A 17,397-nucleotide genomic window follows, 5' to 3' on the forward strand; every position below is an offset into this window, starting at 1 on the left:
AAACTATGTGAGTCTAGGAAGGAGAAAAAAAATGATTGATATATTAGGATGATGGATTTGGTGTTGTTTAGTTCTTTCAGTCCAAGTTATTTTTAATGTAATTTTGTGAGTTTTAAAAAGTAATTACATAAAAGTAGGATAAATGTAAAGGGCAGTTAGCTTATTCTATGGGAGAATACCTTGTGCTTCTGTAACAGTTCTTGAGAATGGTATTATAGCATTCTAGATCTATCTCTTCTTAATCACTATGTCTATCCACTATGCACTCTTCTAGATATCTATTCTCTCTTGGAAAATGGAAAAAAGAGATTGAAAAGACAAAGGTTTGACCCCAAATTTCATTTTTGTCTTTCTAATGTCTCTGAAAACTGCTTTGTTTACTGTTTTGTTTATTTGTTAAGAGATACAAGAACTTAGGCTATTACCTAAGGAACCAGGTTGAGGTAGCTAACCGATGTAGGTCTTTGTCTAAAATGGACAGAAATACTGCTTTTATCAGCCACTTCATTTTGCTCTGTGGCTGCATTGTTGTGAAAGGAGGGGGGAGAAACAACTTAGCTGTTGAAGCTTCATTGCATGCCTGTTGGGAAGTTTGCCATGTAATATATCTGACATTCTTTGGGGCAAAGACAATTATGGCTTTCGTTCCTCTCCCCACACACACAAAGGAAAAAATTTAAAGGGAAAAGTACCAACAAACAACAGGAAATAGATTTTATATGATGCCAGAAGGAAAGTCTTCACTTATTTGTATTACAACGAGGCATAATCCAAAATAACAGAAGAGCAACATCCATAAATTGAAATGGGCAAAGACTCTTAAAAGGATAGCAGCCATTTAATAATAGCCTTTAAAATAACTCAAGGGAACTGGGGTGCAAAAACAAACTCTACACCCACGGTTGCAAATCTCTGGTTCCACAGGAGAGGCAAGCACATCTGTCTCCCCACACATCTGGATCTCTCTTACCCACGCCTCCATGCCTTAGACCAACACTCACAAAAGCTATGGGAATAACCTACCATCTAATAGGAGGCTTTCCCACTTGCATGTCGTATGAAATCATAAATCCTACATTATTTCAGATGAACAGTGAAAATGGAAACCTTTAAAGTTTGTACTTTCCACAGGAAGTCTCAATCCTCCGTGAACAGATGATTTTGATTTTGGAGTACACAGTGGGCCTTTAACTTCAGCTTCAGGGAGATGTTAAATTCCAAGACTCCTTCACTATCCTAAAGAAACAGCAATAAAATGTGTTTCGGGATTCAATTCCTTCAGCTTCAGAGGCTGAGATGGATGAACTAGTTTGGGGGAAATGAGACATGACCCAACCCCTTGCCTAAACAAAAAATGACTCCACATTGAACTTTTCACAAAGTTCACAATACCTTGCAATAGAAACTTTCTTAAAAAAGACATCTTGATTTTATGTTATACATTATCCTATTCCAATGGCGACTTGAAGTAGAAGACCTGAATTGAAGTTGAGAGAATGTTTGGATTCTTTTCCTCTTTCTCATACTGGTCAATGGTCCTGGAAGACCAATGAGGGGCAACTACTGAAGTTGTGAGCTCTGGAATGTTGAACCAAACTGTTCATAAGCATTAATTCAGTTAAAAATGAATCATCAGAGATGTGTTTAAGCCTTTGTCTCAATAGATCCAAGATATGTTCTGACTCAAGCTATCTTAACATCAACTCATCTTAAAATTTCTTTTAATCTATAAAGTAACTCTTCAAGCCATGGGCATTGACCATATATGAATTGGAACTGACCACATAGAAGAAGTGGTCATTATTAAAATAAAGAAATGAAAACCTGCATAGATTATGCCCCCTTTTTAAATTTAATTAATTATTTTATTTATTTATATATTATTTTTTGGCTGCATTGAGTCTTCATTGCTGCGCGCAGGCTTTCTCTAGTTGTGGCAGGCTTTCCCTAGTTGCAGCGAGCCGGGGCTAGTCTTCGTTGTGGTGCGTGGGTTTCTCATTGCGGTGGCTTCTCTCATTGTGAAGCACGAGCTCTAGGCAAGCAGGCTTCAGTAGATGTGGCTCGCGGGCTCTAGAGCGCAGGCTCTTTTTCAAGGAGTGAGTGATTATTTCATCATCCCTGCAGTCTGGTCTGTGAGCAAGAACCTGAACTATAAGACAAGTGCCCTCTGTTATTGTCTGTGACCATGGAAGAGAGAAAAGGTCACTGGCTCTTACGAGGGGTGAAGCCATACATTTAACCCTTTCATTGAGGCAAAGACCACAGAACTGCCAGCTACTTGGGAGTTATCATTACACAGGAGAGAGCACACTTGGAGGCAGCTAGACTGGAGGTCAATTTCCAATGACATTTATATGAATCTGGTGAAGCTGCTTAATTTTTGAACCAATTTTCTCTCTCTTTTTTTAATTCATAGAAGTGTCAGGTATCTGCTTCATTCTCTTGTAAAATGCCTACACATAATAGGTACTCAATAATACATTATATGATAGCTCCATCAGATCCTGCTGGGCTAAATCAGCCAGACATTGACAGAAACAAGCAACCATTCCCAAATGGTAGTGTGAATTTTTAAGAGGATGTTTGAGCTTCATTCAAGAAAGGCCTTACTTCCCTTGGTTGTTTTTAAAGGTCTGTCTTGTATATTCTTTGGCAACAAAGAATTCAAAGCGTGCTCAGAAATGGTGGAGATAAGAAGAAAAATGGAGGCAGGGAGTGAAAGGGAGACACTCGTTAGGAATTGATGGGCTCACTGACAATGAGAATCTGTTTGTGGGTTACAATTAGAGGGAGGAGAGGATGATTGAGTGCCTGTGAAGGGGAGTCAGCAAAGGAAAGCCAGGGAGGATAGGGACGATTCTTTGTAGGCGTCAGCATGGGTTGGGATGTATTATGGCTCTTAGTAGTCTTAGCAGTGACTATCTCATTATGAGGGAAGGACGGTGTGGGAGAAGATGAGTGATTCATTTTAAGTAAGAGAAGATAGTGTTTGATGTAGAGAGGATCAGAGAGACAAAGATGTAATACTGAGTTTCTAATTCAAAGAGACCATGTTATAGAAATCCCTAGTAAAGCTTCCCTTCCTTTCTTTTTAGAAAACAGAATGAGCTCACAGTGATTCTTCTAGAAAGAGGGAATCACAGAGAGGACAAAGGTATGCTGAACCCAAACCTGTAAATTCTATACTTTTTTTTTTTAAATATAAAATTAACGTGTCTATTCAATGTCTGGGACCGATCCGATACCTTCATCAATTCTTATGTCAGATGATCTGATAACAAATTTGACAAAAAGTAAATTTTAATAAAGCTGCATAGAAGTTACAGTGTTGTTCAATAAATTATTCTCTGGACTTTTCTAAAAGTTTGAGCTATTTCAGATGTTTTTAAATACAAAGAAGAAAAGAAATGGTAAGTCTAAGAGACACACATGTTCTTGCAAGTTCAGATAATCCCACTGGGGAAGTGTTTAAGTAATTGATTTTGAGTAACTTTGGCCTGAAAGTGAAATCTTGCTGCTTTCCCAAGTAATCTGGGGACTGAATGGGAACGCAGACGGTGGGATGGAAAATTTTAAAGACTTCACCCAAAATGCTCTATTCTTTTATTTCACCTTGTTGACTTGAACAAAATAAATCTCCATGCCTGTAATTCCAAGAAGCATCTGTTTCTTGTGGATATACAAGGTCTAAAAATGTAGAGCATATGTTTGAGTTGCACCGAGAAATATGCCCACATGAACTCAGGTAAACCTCAGACCTATCTACCTCCAAGGGCTTATGCCTGCGAGTCTGCCTGTAAAGTGCTTAGGAAAGACCACGCTCATGCCAGATGTCATTAGTGTCGTAATTTCTACTCTATTGGATTTGGTTATGTTGTCCTTTCTCATTTTCATGAGGGAGTGAGGAAGGAAGAACTCATAGTTTGCTCTCAGTCAACGCTGCTTTCTCAACCTCCAACCAAGATTTTCACTGAGTTTCAAGTAATTGTTTTGCTGCTTTGCAGACAGTATATAGCAGCTTGTTTACTGTAACTCATACCTTCTTTTCCTTAATAAGTGACTTCTTGGTTCCCCCATTTCTGCACCTCATAAGGGATGACTCATAGTCTCCACTGGCCACATCATCAAACAGTTGTAATCAAAACCATATTATTGCAATGTGAGTCTTCTGGATTAGTTAACTTTCTCAGCTTTATGTATCCCATTGGATGTAATTCTTACCTAAGTAACCTACTCTTTGTACATGTAGGGCAAACTGTGAATTTACTCTGCATGACTGTAGTCATCTTCATTACACCAGTTATATTTTACATCCAGAAGAAAAACGTACTCCCTTTCAATCCCTATGTTATGAAAGACTGTTTTATTTTTTTTCAGAGGAAGTTCTTATCTCCCTCAAACTATTGAATGATGTCTTCAGAGAAAACATTAGAAATGTATTCTAGTAGAATCTTCACTGATGTCAGATGGATACAGGCTTCGATACAACTCAGTTGAAATACAGTTTCCATGTTGTACATCTCAAGTTACTATCTGAGTTTTTAACAGTAGCCATGCTTCAAAATGTGGAACCACAATAATAACATTGTTTATTTAATCTGTCCTGGGATTATTTGACAATTCCCAAAGTGGATTTTTAGGAATTTAAAAAAAATTTTTTTAATGTATCGATCCTTCATCTACTTAATGAACCATCTTTGAGAGAGATTCAGGGTAGAGGTGGGCATGTAGTTCTCCTTTTTTTCTCTACTTCCCACTCTCAAATGAAGATTTACCAGCTTTATGTTCCAATCAGAACTGAAATTTCCCCAAGAACGGCGGCTGATGACTTCACTTGTGCCACTTTACGGAAAGAAAAAAGTGCTTAGTGGAAACATTAGTCTATTGCTGTTGTTAAAAAAAAAAAAATCACCAATTTAGTAGCTTAAAACAATACAAACTTAGTATCTTATTCTGTAGGTCAGAAGTCTGGGTGTCCTTGACTGATTTCTCTGCTCAAGTTCTCCCAAGGCCAAAATCAAGATGTTAGCTGGCTACTCTCTTACTAGGAGGTTCTGGGAAGAATCCACTTCCAAGATCATTCAGATTGTTGGAAGAATTCAGTTCTAGGTGTTTGTAGTACTGAGGTCCCTATTTCCTAGCTGAACGTCAGGCAGGAGTCATTCTAGAGAACAGCCATACCCTTGGTTATGACCCCCTTCTTCCATCTTCAAAGTCAGCAACAGTGGATGGAGACCTTCTCATACTCAATCTCTGTGACCTCCCCAGAGCTCCATCTCTCCTGCTTTGGCTGAGGCTGCATCTCTCTGACCCCAGCACGAGAAAGTTCCTTGTCTGAAGGGCTCATATGATTGCTTACACCCATCTGGATAATCCAGGATAATCTCTCTATTTTAGGTCCATAACCTTAATTACACTGACGAAGTCCCTTTGGCCATGTAAGATACCATTTTCCGAGGTTCTAGGTTTTAGGGAGTGGACATTTGGAAGAGGGTGTTATCTGCCCAACACATTGGGATAGTTTTCTCTTTCCGTGAGTAGTGTTAGCATCAGGATATGAGAACTTGAGAAAAATAGAATATTTTCTTCTGCTACTTTAGATGCCAAGAAAAACATCACCTAGGTAAACTGGTGACTCTGAAGGTCCTGGGGAAATTCTCATGATGACATTTTAAGACACAGAAGTTCAAACTTGTGATTTTTTGAAATCAAAATAATTTTCATAATGCCTTTCTTAATAATACCTCTTCATAAGATACCATGTTAAGACATAGACATTTTCTGAGGTGTTAAGAGGGATTTGAATCAGGTGTGTGAGACCTTGGTAAATAACATGTATTCTTTGTGTGAGGGGGTACTTTTTGATTCAAGAAAAGTCATTTTTAGCCACCAGATTTGGGACTGGAAGATGGTGGTATGTGTGTCTGAAGCTGAGATCTGAGAAAATTCGAACTGATATTGAAGATGATGGAAAGGAAACAGGCACACTGGTCAGTTCTCCCTCAACTCGTATCAAGTATCAAAAGATACGAGTGTGGCTTAGCTGAAGGATACAACTGAGTGAACACCGGCCTGGTGTCCCTTGCATGGATGCATCCAGGGTGGAGATAATGAACAGCAGACCTGAGGCTCAGGCATTGGCCAGTTTTGAGGAGGAGGAGTCTGGAGCTAGGAGTTACTTGCCTTTTTTTTTTTTCTTTAGGCAATATCCAACTGACTTTCATTGAACCTTAAAAACAATGGCGGGCAATGAGAATATTGATGGAAATGCATTCCCTTTATAATTCTCAACTTCAAACGTTTTGATATCCTACCACCATCTCCTATTTGTCTGGCTCATTCCCTCCAGTAGTTGGACTCCAATAAGAGCTCCTTGGCCTTTATCTTCCCCCCAAACGTCCCCTTCCCCCCATAGTAGTTGGATGCATGTTCAGGGTCTACATCTTGACCTTCTTATTGTTCATACTTAGGTAACTCCCCTTTATCTACTCCTGTACTGCAGGACCTCAGACTTTTCTATCCGTGTTCACTATGGGCTTCCCATGGACATGGTCTATGAGAAATCCCATTAGGGAACAGAAGTAACGATTATGTAGAACCTACCATAACGCATGAATTGTTAACATACATTATGAAACTTCGTTTAGTTTTAAAAATCCTCCTATAAGGCTATGAGAAAGGAATTTTTAATTTCTTCACGATGAAATTGAAATTCAGCGAGGATCAATGTCTTGTTCCAAGTCACAGATGCGTCACATAGAACTGGTATGATTTGAACCCAGAAATGTAAATGGTATGAGATTGCCTGTCATCCTTTCACATGAGCAATGTCCGAGTAAACCACATGCTCTAGGTAAAGGAGCATTAATGACATTGTCTGTCTCATGCATAACTGACTTTTTTGTTCAATGGGAACATCACAGCAGATCACTTCCTCCTTACTAATTAGCTCCTTAGACTTGGTTCTTTGAGGCCTTTCTAAGATTCTGAGTTCTTTGTCCCCATAAGTGCTAAGATACTGGTTCTAGTTGAGGTCTATTCCTGGACACCTTTGGAACACCAGGGGTTAATCCAGTCCTTCGTTGGCCTGCACACCTTCCTGCGGGGCAGTGAGCTTCCGTCCCCTCCCCCACTAAGGCCCCCCTCCCCCCAGGAGAGAGACTCAGCAACCTTGAGATTAACTGGGAGCTAAACGCAGGCGAGTAGCCAAACCCAGAGTGATAAGCATCCTGGTTTTGATGGAATACTTAGAAATCATTTCAACTTTTCCAGACCTAATGCAATTAAAGGATGCGGGGGTGGAGGTCCTGTGGGTCATACAAATAGCTTCACTCCAGCAACTCCTCTTAAGCTAAGATTAGAAAGAGTTGCCCTAATTGGGGGGAGGGGTCCCAGTCATACCCAACTGACTATGAAATGAGCTGTTTTTACTCTTAAACTTGGTGTCTTTTTTTGGTTTGTTTTGGTCCTTACACAAACTGGCTTATTTTTGTTGATCTATTAGAAAAGACCCCATTTCTCACAGAAAGGCTACGTGGGCACATTCTTTCCTGGTTTACTGTATGATCTTTGGCTGCTTTGTTAGGATACCATCTTACGTTTGTCTGTCCGCTTACGTGATAAGAAGTGAGGCTGACAGACTCCAGTCCATTCTTGCAGGTACGGAGGCTGAGGAGGAAACACTTTTGGAGAGGTCTTCATGACAAGAGTTTTCTGAGAAAGCTAAACTGATTGTGTCTTTTTTTTTTTTTAAAGGATTATTAGCTTTGATTGCTGTTGTGGGTGGAATGAGCCTTAGCTAATGACGTCTGAAGGTACAAGGCTACCAGAAATCTGTGAAGGAGAGCTGGAAGAGGGTGGTGGACCCAAGCCCTCATTTAAAAATAATTACTCAAGTTTCAGCCATTACTTTGAGGAAAACTATGAAATACTTCACACACAGGCAAAGTCCAGGCATGACTGTGATCAAAGCTTGGTATCCCCAGATTTCTACAGTGCCTCGTAGCACAGGCATTTCTAGGACACTGGATAAGGCAGGGAGGAAGGTGGAAATGGTATCTGGCTTACATCCTAGTACAGCCCCAAGGCTTGTTAAAGCATTGTAGCTGGTCAACAGTTTCTGTGATGGGCCTTCTAAGTATCTTCCCTGAGCAACCTGCATCCCCCCATCATTACCCAGCACTGGTGTCAACTATTTTAAATGTTGTCACTGGAGAAGGGAAGGCCTTTCAAGGTCTGTGTGTACTCACTGAGTTAGAAACAGAATTCAAGAGGAGCAGGGCATGTCCACAAAGTGCTTTAAACCGGAGCCCTTCTCACCACTCTGAGGTTGTTGCAGAATTCTGAGTCCTTATATTTTACTAGCAGTTGGGAAGGCCTAGTAGGTGGATAAGTCAGGTTTCAAAGAAAATTCCATTATGAAATTTAACCAGGTGGCCCAATATTAGGCCAACAATTCACATGTGAGTGCCTGAAGTCAGGCGCCCGGTTCAAATGTCAGAATGACTGCACGGAGTTACCCCCTTGAGTGGAAGAGTATCTGCTTTGGAATCAGGCAGATTTTGGTTGGAAGTCTGGCCCTCTCCATCACTAGTTCTGGGACCTCAGTCAGATTACAAAACTTCTCTGAGTCTTAGTATCATTATATATATGAGAGAATAATACATAGCTTGTAGGATTGTTTTGACATGGCTGGGTATTTGTTTCCTGTTTAAAATGGAAGAATCATCAGAGAATTGGGCCATGCAACACTCTGGTACTTCCGCATCGCACAGCTCAAGTGACAGTAGGAAACGTAACTGGCCCACGAGTCTTCCTCCTAACTCACAGTCTTGCCCATTTTAGACCGATCCCATGTGGGTCAGATCATTCCATCACTCCCACCTTCTTCTTGGCATGTATGTGTTTAGCTCCACAGTTAAGTTAGTTGTTCTACTTGAGTATGTATCTTTTGAGTTCTTCTTTAATCTTTCACATGATTGAGTTTCTTGCCTTTATGTTGGGAATTACCTAGGGCTGGGAGCGTGAGACTTCTACAGAACTCAGAGTGCCCTTGGTCATCAGTGTTGGTGACTGACAGAGTGACCCATGTGCTCTGGTCTGAATGTTTGTGTCCCACGCCCCACCCCCTAAATTCATATGTTGAAATCCTAACCTCCAACATGATGGTTTTAGGAGTTAGGGCCTTGGAGGTGCTTAGGTCATGAGGGTGGAGCCCTCATGAATGGGACTAGTGCCCTTATAAAAGAGATTCCAGAGAGATCCCTTGCCTCTTCCATCATGTGAGGATACGGTGAAAAGTCAGCAGTCTGCCACCCACAAGAAGGCCTTCTCCAGAACTCAACCTTGCTGGCACCCTGATCTTGAACTTCCAGTCTCCAGAACTGTGAGAAATAAATTTCTGTTGCTTATAAACTACTCAATCTATGGTATTTCTGTTACAGCATCCAAAAGGGACCAAAGCACGGTATATTCTGCCCAGCCTAGATGCAGCTCACCATCCTCTCCCCAGAGAGCATTGGGCTGAGTACTAATATTGATCAGAGCTGCCATTTATGGAACACCTCCCAGAGCCAGACCTCTGTGGCTTTGTTTACTCCATCTCATGCCCAACACTGGAAGATGCTTCATAGATAAGAAACCTGAGCTCTGTGAGATTTGTCTCACTCATCTAAGGACAGAAGACAGAGGTTTGGCCCCTGTTTCTCTTGTCTCCAAACACCAGGCTCATTTGAATGTTCATCTTGTGATCCCTAGAACCCCTAACACGCCCTTGTTCTCAGGTTGTCCAGATAGCCCCTTGTTACTGGGGTAAAGCTCCAATGGATGAAATTGAAGTCGATTGTTAGGACAGCACAAAATCCCTCATAGTCCGATCTTGATCACCTTGTTACCCAGAGTATTGCAAAAGATACGCTTGAGAAGGGTAGGGATTAATGCACAGAGAGCATATGTCTCATGACACCCAGTGGGTGTGGCTGGGAAATGGGGAGGAATAAGGTGTTTCCAGGAAAACTTCAGATCACTTACACGTTATCGAATGACAGTTTTGTGTTAAGAGTAGAAGCTAACTGAGACATGAGAGTAACCGATTTTTGTAACAGATCTTTAAGGTCCCCAACGAGTGTCCCGTGTGTGTCAGGTCCAGATGGAACACAGACAGACACAGACGGCAGCGAGGCAAGGAAAGCAGACAAGGAACGGCCATGCTCTATTCTCCATGTGGATCAGTGAAATGTCTGACTCTAAAGCAGTGAGGTCTGAGGGAGGAGGCAACCTGTGACCGAATCCCAGCCAGTCATTCTGTAGATGGATGATCTTGACAGCATTGCTTAAACGGTCTGAGCCTCAGGGTTACTCATCTGTAAATTGGAACTAATAATAGACACCACCTCCCTGAGTTATTATGAGTATTAAATGAGGTCCTATTTATAGAGCATGGTACATACTCTACATGACTCAGGTGGTTCACCTCACCTGCCCTTTATTCACATCCAGGGGCAAAAATGGACTGACCCAAGGTTCCGTGGAAAATGAATTGGAACCAAACTCAAGACGATTGGTATGATTTCCTTAAACATGCATACAGACAAATACCACACAGAGTGTATGACAGGATGGGGAGCTGAGAATCTGAATGAGATTTTGTCCAAGGATAGCAAGCCCATTGTGAGCATGGATACCAAAAAATGTGAGAAAGCTACATTGTTTACTTCAGAAAGTCACTTAGGGCCTTAAGTGTCACCACTACGGTGATAATTTTGTCTTGGGTTGTGGAGATCTGTACATGTAACTGAGGGGTCGAATTTTCCCTAGCAATGTTGGAAAAAAGATGCACAAATAAACGTGTTTCTCTGTTGCAGGCTGCAGCCGTCTCTGTTCATCAAAGCAAGAATGGTAAGCTTTAAATCTATATGTATATTACAGCTATTTTTCAGGAATAAGTGGTGAGGCGTTGGGGCCCAAAGCTGGCCTGCCTGCCAGACTTAGATACTGCTCCCCACGCCCCGCATTATAGGATTCTGCTTGAGTTAAAAATTTACATAACAGAAGAGGAAAACTAAAGCTTAGCCAAAAACAGCCCCCCAAATCGACCCCACCTCTGCTGCCATAAAGCTGATATAGCAACTGGGATTAAAATGTAACTTGAACCAAGAGAGTTTTTGCAAATAAGCTGAAAGCTGCCATTTAAGGTTTTTCAATGGCACCAACTGGATTAGATCTGCTCTGGAGACAGGCGTCTTTTGACAATCCCTGGGAACTGTGTCCGCTTACTGGAAGGCAGAGCTGATGCATGCAAAGTCAATTAAAAAGCTAAATGCGGAAAAAGACAGTGGCTTGACACGATTCATGCTAGGCATTTTCCAAACAACCCAGGCTTTATTTATCAGGGTTTTATGCAGAGAAGTGGAGCTCCAGTAGTGGTTTGAAACTGAAGTCTGAAAAATCAAGAAATAAAAACAACCAAATTAATGCCTGACTGTAGAAGAAGAGAAATTCTATACCTGCTATAGATGTTCCTATGAATAATAATTCAATCTTATGCAGGACTTTTTTGTTTTTTTAAATGAAGTCCTTTATATATTGACATTTGAGTGTGTGTGTGTGTGTATGTGTGTGTGATGTTAAATTTAGGTTCTTACAATCCTGCAACTTGTGTCATTTCTCACAAGATACATCCCTTTTTCACAAATGCCAGGCAAGTAATACCTTTGTTGTCGGGGGAACCAGTGATGTTTGAGCTGAAGTTTCTAGCCATGACCCTGATGAGTTTTGTTTCTGAGGCTCTGATGCCTGCCTCTAGTCATCCATAGATTTAAGTCCCCAGACCATTTGTTCCCCAGTATTCCACACGTTTAGAGATTCCTCATAGGTAAAGCTTATTTAGCAGGAGCTGTAACAAACTGCCCTTAAAAAGATGTCATTAGCTTTGTGGAAAGAAGAAAGTCTAGAATAAGTCAATTATTTACTGAGTGCTTTTTAAATATCACAGAGGTAGGTCACTGCTAGTTCGTTTTCACATCTATTTCACAAATATCTTAGGGATAAACCATTACTTCTGTGTGACTAAGAACTTAAAACGATCTTAATTAGTTATTTTGCTTTCAAAGGATAACTTGGCAATGTTTTAGTTAGCATATTCAATTCATTTTTTAATTTATAATCTTCTGCTTCTTACAATACTGCCTATGCCATCTGAAGTAGATTGTAAAGTGTTTCTTATAAAATCTCATTCTCCATACTAAACTAAAATAAAACTTTGTAAACTGCAACATTACCTGAAACGCTCCAATAAATCTTTTGGCTGATGTTTTATATGATATTCCTGGTCATCTGTGATTTTCTGTAAATTAGTTCTCTCATCTCAGAGACCACAGCTCACCTTTGTACCTCTAAGCCTAGAATGATGCAAAAGGCTCAGGAAGAAGATGATATTCTATTCAGTTCCATTTTTCCTGAGTTAGAGTCAGTTCACATTTTCTAGTTAGTTCTTTTCCTATCACTCAACATGGTTAGCAAATCGGAGACTACACAGCCATGTGGAACTATATTATTCGGAAAGCTTTTTAGAACTCTCTCAGCAGATCTAACTTCATATACCATTGGTCAAACGTGTGCCGTATATTCATTTCTTAATCAATGTCTGGTAAAGGGAAGGAGATCGCCATGATTGGCTTAGACTGAGGTACTGTTACAGGGAAGGTGGACATTTGATCAGACTCAGAGTTCTTTCAACAAGGAGGAAGGGGTCAGATGTGTGTTGTATAAATGACCAACAGTGTCTGCTACAGGTTGCATATGACCCGCCCGGGTCTGGCCAATCAATATCTAATATTCAGGGATATGTATAAGTTCCTTCAGGGTCTGGAGATGCCATAAAAATATGCTCAGATTTCTGGGACCGGAAGTGGCCATTCTACTCTGTTAGGCAGGAATCTGAAAGGATCTAAGTTCTAAAGCTGCTGCCATCAACTTGCCTCAGGTGGTGCCTAAGGCCAAATAATACTACTGGCTCCCCCTCACTGAGCACAGAATATGTATTAAGGCAGAGTTCTAAGTGCTTTATGTGTCTTAACTCATCTAATCTTCATGATGCTCTATAAAGTATGTTCATACTGCTGCAGCTCTCATGATGTGGTGGCTTTCTGAACCTGTACAGTGAAAGGAAGAATGGAGACCGAAACCAGGTCCTGATGCCATTATTTGAGCCCTAAATTTACTCATGCCTTCAGCGAGCACTTAGACTTTTCCATTACACGTGGCAATAAATATTCTTTCATTTGGGTAGGTTTTGGTTGATTTTTATGTCACTTGCAACTGCAAAAGTCCTAAATGACAACAGAAACCACTAACACAAGCCTTTCAACATGAAACTAAGAAAACTGAGATGCACAAAGTTTAATTTACTTGCTCCAAATAACACATCTAATTTGTGAGATGGGAACACAAGTTCCGAACTTCTAGTCAAATGTTCTTTCCCTCTAAAAATGATAACTGATATTTAACAGTCATCACTTCCTATGGGCCACATATGTGGACATGCCATTACTTATTCCATCCTCAGCAAGCCTGAGAAGAAGGGATCATAGTGTCTCCATTTAACAGGTAAGTAATTTGAGACTAACAAGGATACAAAACTTGCCTATGGTTACACAGAATCCAAGTGGAAGAGCTGGGAATCAGACCCAGGTGTGTGACCTGAGAGTCTGAGAGCTTCCTAGGGGCTCTTCAGCTTCTGACTACACCACGCTGCCCACTATTGGTCCCTACATTTTGGGCATAAAGCAATGAACTTGACATTGATTTCATGGGCTTGTCTGGAAGCATCCAGCCCTCTTTGTTCCTTTATTTGCATTTAGCAGATGGGCTTTACATTCTAAGCTAATTTTATTTTTTTTATTTATTATAACCCCTCTAAAGGGTGCCTAATGTTGCATTCCTTGGATGTCTGGTGATAAGTGTTAATGTAGGCTTTCCTGAAAGATTTTACTTAATTTTTTAAAAATTAATAGTAATCTTTTATTTATTTATTTATTTTTATATTTATTTTTGGCTGTGTTGGGTCTTCATTTCTGTGTGAGGGCTTTCTCCAGTTGAGGCAAGCGGGGGCCACTCTTCATCGCGGTGTGCGGGCCTCTCACTATTGCGGCCTCTCTTGTTACCGAGCACGGGCTCCAGATGCGCAGGCTCAGTAGTTGTGGCTCACGGGCCTAGTTGCTCCGCGGCATGTGGGATCTTCCCAGACTAGGGCTTGAACCCATGTCCCCTGCATTGGCAGGCAGACTCTCAACCACTGCGCCACCAAGGAAGCCCTTGCCCAGATTTTACTTAATTTTGACTCCTATTTTGCAAGCAGCCAAATGCTTGAGCAGATAGCTGATGGTACTGTTAGTCAGAACATATGGGCCTTAGTCTTAGTTTTCCCAGTTAACACCATTTTGATTTTCAGTTGCTACTTAAATACTAAGGCCTCTGTTTCTCCCCCAGAATAATGTGAATAATACACTGGTCTTATCTACTTCAGAGTTGTTGTAAGGTTATTCGAAAGCCTCACAGTGAGTTAATGTAAGAGATTATATTTTACTGGAAAATCGTTTTTCTATTTTCAGTTTTTACATTGGCATGTAAAGAGATTAATGCCTTATAGTTGTTTATGTAATGCCTATGAGTTGGGAAGTAGAGACAATTACATAAAAGAAAAAGGAAAAAAAACCTTAATTTTTCCTAGTTTAATGAATTACTGTAGCTCAGGCTTAGCATGTAACCTTATTCATGCCAAATTGGTGCAAAGAGACTAAACATAATCGTTTGACATTTCTCATTGGCACCAACTGGATTAAAGCAACTCATCCAGCCCTAGATATTTTTTTTTTCCAGGATTGGGGTCTGCCTCTTTCAAACAAAACATGCAAATATAGAAAGTTTCAAATGACAGGGAGAAACAAATTGGGAGATAATCAAAATGTCATTGATTAGCAATTCTGGAAGCTGTAGTTTCTCTTCATTCGCGAAAGGAAAACCAGTACCAGCTGGCAAGTACCCTCCATCGGTGTCCTCACCAGACACGGTGTCCTTGCCAGACATGGTGTCCTGGCAGAGACCCAACTGTGTAAATAATGGTAACGACAGCACAGTCTAGGGGCTCATAGTCGGTCATGAAACTCTTTTTAATAGCATCGTCATTGGTGTGCTCATTGTCGTCACATTTATCACCAGCCCATCCATCATCATCATTACCCCCGGTATTTCCATAGTAGTCCTTGGTAGTTTAGGAAGTGTTTTCCTATGGAATGCTTACAACAAACTTGCATGGTGAGTAATGTTATTACCCCTGGTTTCATGCAAAGAGGCAAGAATTTCTTGTTAGAAGACCTTAGCTCAAGCTCTGGCTCAGCTCAGTTCAGTACCTGTGAATTAACCACCTCTTTGTAACAGGGACCACGCTTGGTGCTGGGACTTCTCTGACCCGAAAAGCAGCCTCCTGTCCCCAGAGAGTCCGTGAGCTGCCTCTCCTTCCTCTCACAAAGCTGATGGTTTTTGTGGTTAAACCAATGGTTTTCACCCTTGTGTCCCAGGACCTCAAGGTATTCACAGAGGTAGAAATAGGGTCCTTCAGGTTATGGTCAATATTTCAAAATTATAAGCTTTACCCTGGAAATTGAACCTTAACTCTGGAAAAGACTGCCCAGGCTAACTCACATATGGAAAAGATTGCGGAGGCTAACGCACATGTGAAATCAACTTTTCTGAAGTCTGATCTTGCAGGGAGAACTTCTATTTGGCCAGAATAAAGAGCACTTCGCGTATCGCAGGGCATAAGTGCGGAGCTCCCTTTAACACGACTGTCTGATCTTTTGCCACTGTTCCATACACCTCATTGCATCCATAGTGCTAAGATTCCCCAGGCAGCATTTTCCCAAACTGCCCCAAATCTTGGTGGTGTCATAAGTCTGCTTGCCACACACGCACACCAGCTACGTCATTCTCAATTTTGTTTTCAATTCCAACACAAACGTGTTTGCAGAGCTGAACACTAGCTCCTCAGAGCCTGCCAGGGATTTCTATTTAGGGCACATGAGAGGCTTCTGTAAACTGAAGAGTTAGTGAAAAAATTTCCTGGGAAGTCCACAAATACCCATTCTACAATGTCTCTTTAAGTGAGCAGTATTTTATTTGCAGAAATCTATAGTGTGATTGGTGGAGTACGGGGTGGGGATGGAACGGAGCATTTGGTCCAGGTTAAAAGAGTGGGACCAAGTCAAGTACATCTGTGACTCTGGGGTGGAAAAGGGCCCCACTGCACCCCAGGTCCTAGCCCCCCCTACAAACCTGGGCGAGCTCCAGCCATAGCATGTGTGGTGGTCAAAACAGATCACCTGCCCTTCCCCTGGGTTCCACGGCATGTCTTAGCGCTTAGTCACAGAGATGAAGGATCCAGGTCCGGTGGAGTCAAAATCCTTGCTCATTGGAGTAAAAGATTATTTCAGCCACAATTAAGTAAATTCCTTGTCAACTCTTAGTTAGTGGTTCACATAACATGCAGTACAATGCACCAGTGGAAAAAGAGATTCACCCCGAGGGTGGCCTCGTCCCACCAATCCCAGGGTACTTATAACAGTTAATATAAGGCAGTGACAGCAAAGCTGGCTCACAAAGGACCCCACAGGAGGCTTTCTTCACTGCCTAGGCTGGTGGCCTGCGGGAGCTACCTCAGTGGCTGGACTTAGCTGGCTGCCTAAAGGTTTCTGAGTTCAGTACCTGACCCTTCATTGGCCACCCTAGGGCTCACTGCAGAACAAGATGCCAAGAAAAATGGTACAGGAGGGCTTTCTGTGTCCCCAGGGCCTTGTGCAGTCTGATGACATTACTAGGCCCTTAATGTACACTGTCATAAACTCTTTAATATTAAATGTTCTCTATTGTTGGACTAAATAATAAATAATTTTCCAGAGGCCTAATGAATTCCTGTGTCACTCTCTTATATAAGGCCAGAAAAAATAACACTTGCTCTCATTGATATGTAGGATGTTTTTGCTTCTGCTTCTTTAAAATATTAGAAAAATCCAAAATTTCATGAAGAATAGAATAATATCCTGCAAGGAAAATAGTGCCCTTAATACCTTTTTTTATTGACTTTTAAGATCTACTCTCTTAGCAGCTTTCAAATATACAATACGGTATTATTAACCATAGTCACCATGTCATACATTACATTCCCATGACTTATTTTATTTTATAACTGAGAGTTTGTACCTTTTGACTACTTTTGCCCATTTTACCCACCACTCACCCCCATGTCTCCAGCAACCACCAATGTGTGTTCTCTGTATCTATGAGTTCAGGTTTCTTGTTGTTCTTTTGTTTTTCTTTCTTTTTTTTTTTTCAATTCCATATGAC

The 17,397-nt window shown here is 41.1% G+C and overlaps 1 long non-coding RNA gene across 1 annotated transcript; it reads right to left on the minus strand.

The window, feature by feature from the left end:
• Positions 1-525: 525 nt before the first annotated feature.
• On the minus strand, positions 526-16,416 carry LOC309630656. Its single transcript, XR_014245866.1, has 2 exons — positions 16,330-16,416; positions 526-11,438 (listed from the first exon to the last, which is right to left on the minus strand). It is a non-coding gene; the product is annotated as an uncharacterized lncRNA (long non-coding RNA).
• Between the last annotated feature and the right edge of the window lie 981 nt (positions 16,417-17,397).

The sequence above is a fragment of the Balaenoptera borealis genome (genome assembly GCF_965194805.1).
Source record: "Balaenoptera borealis genome assembly, chromosome: 1".
Taxonomy (NCBI): Eukaryota; Metazoa; Chordata; class Mammalia; order Artiodactyla; family Balaenopteridae; genus Balaenoptera; species Balaenoptera borealis.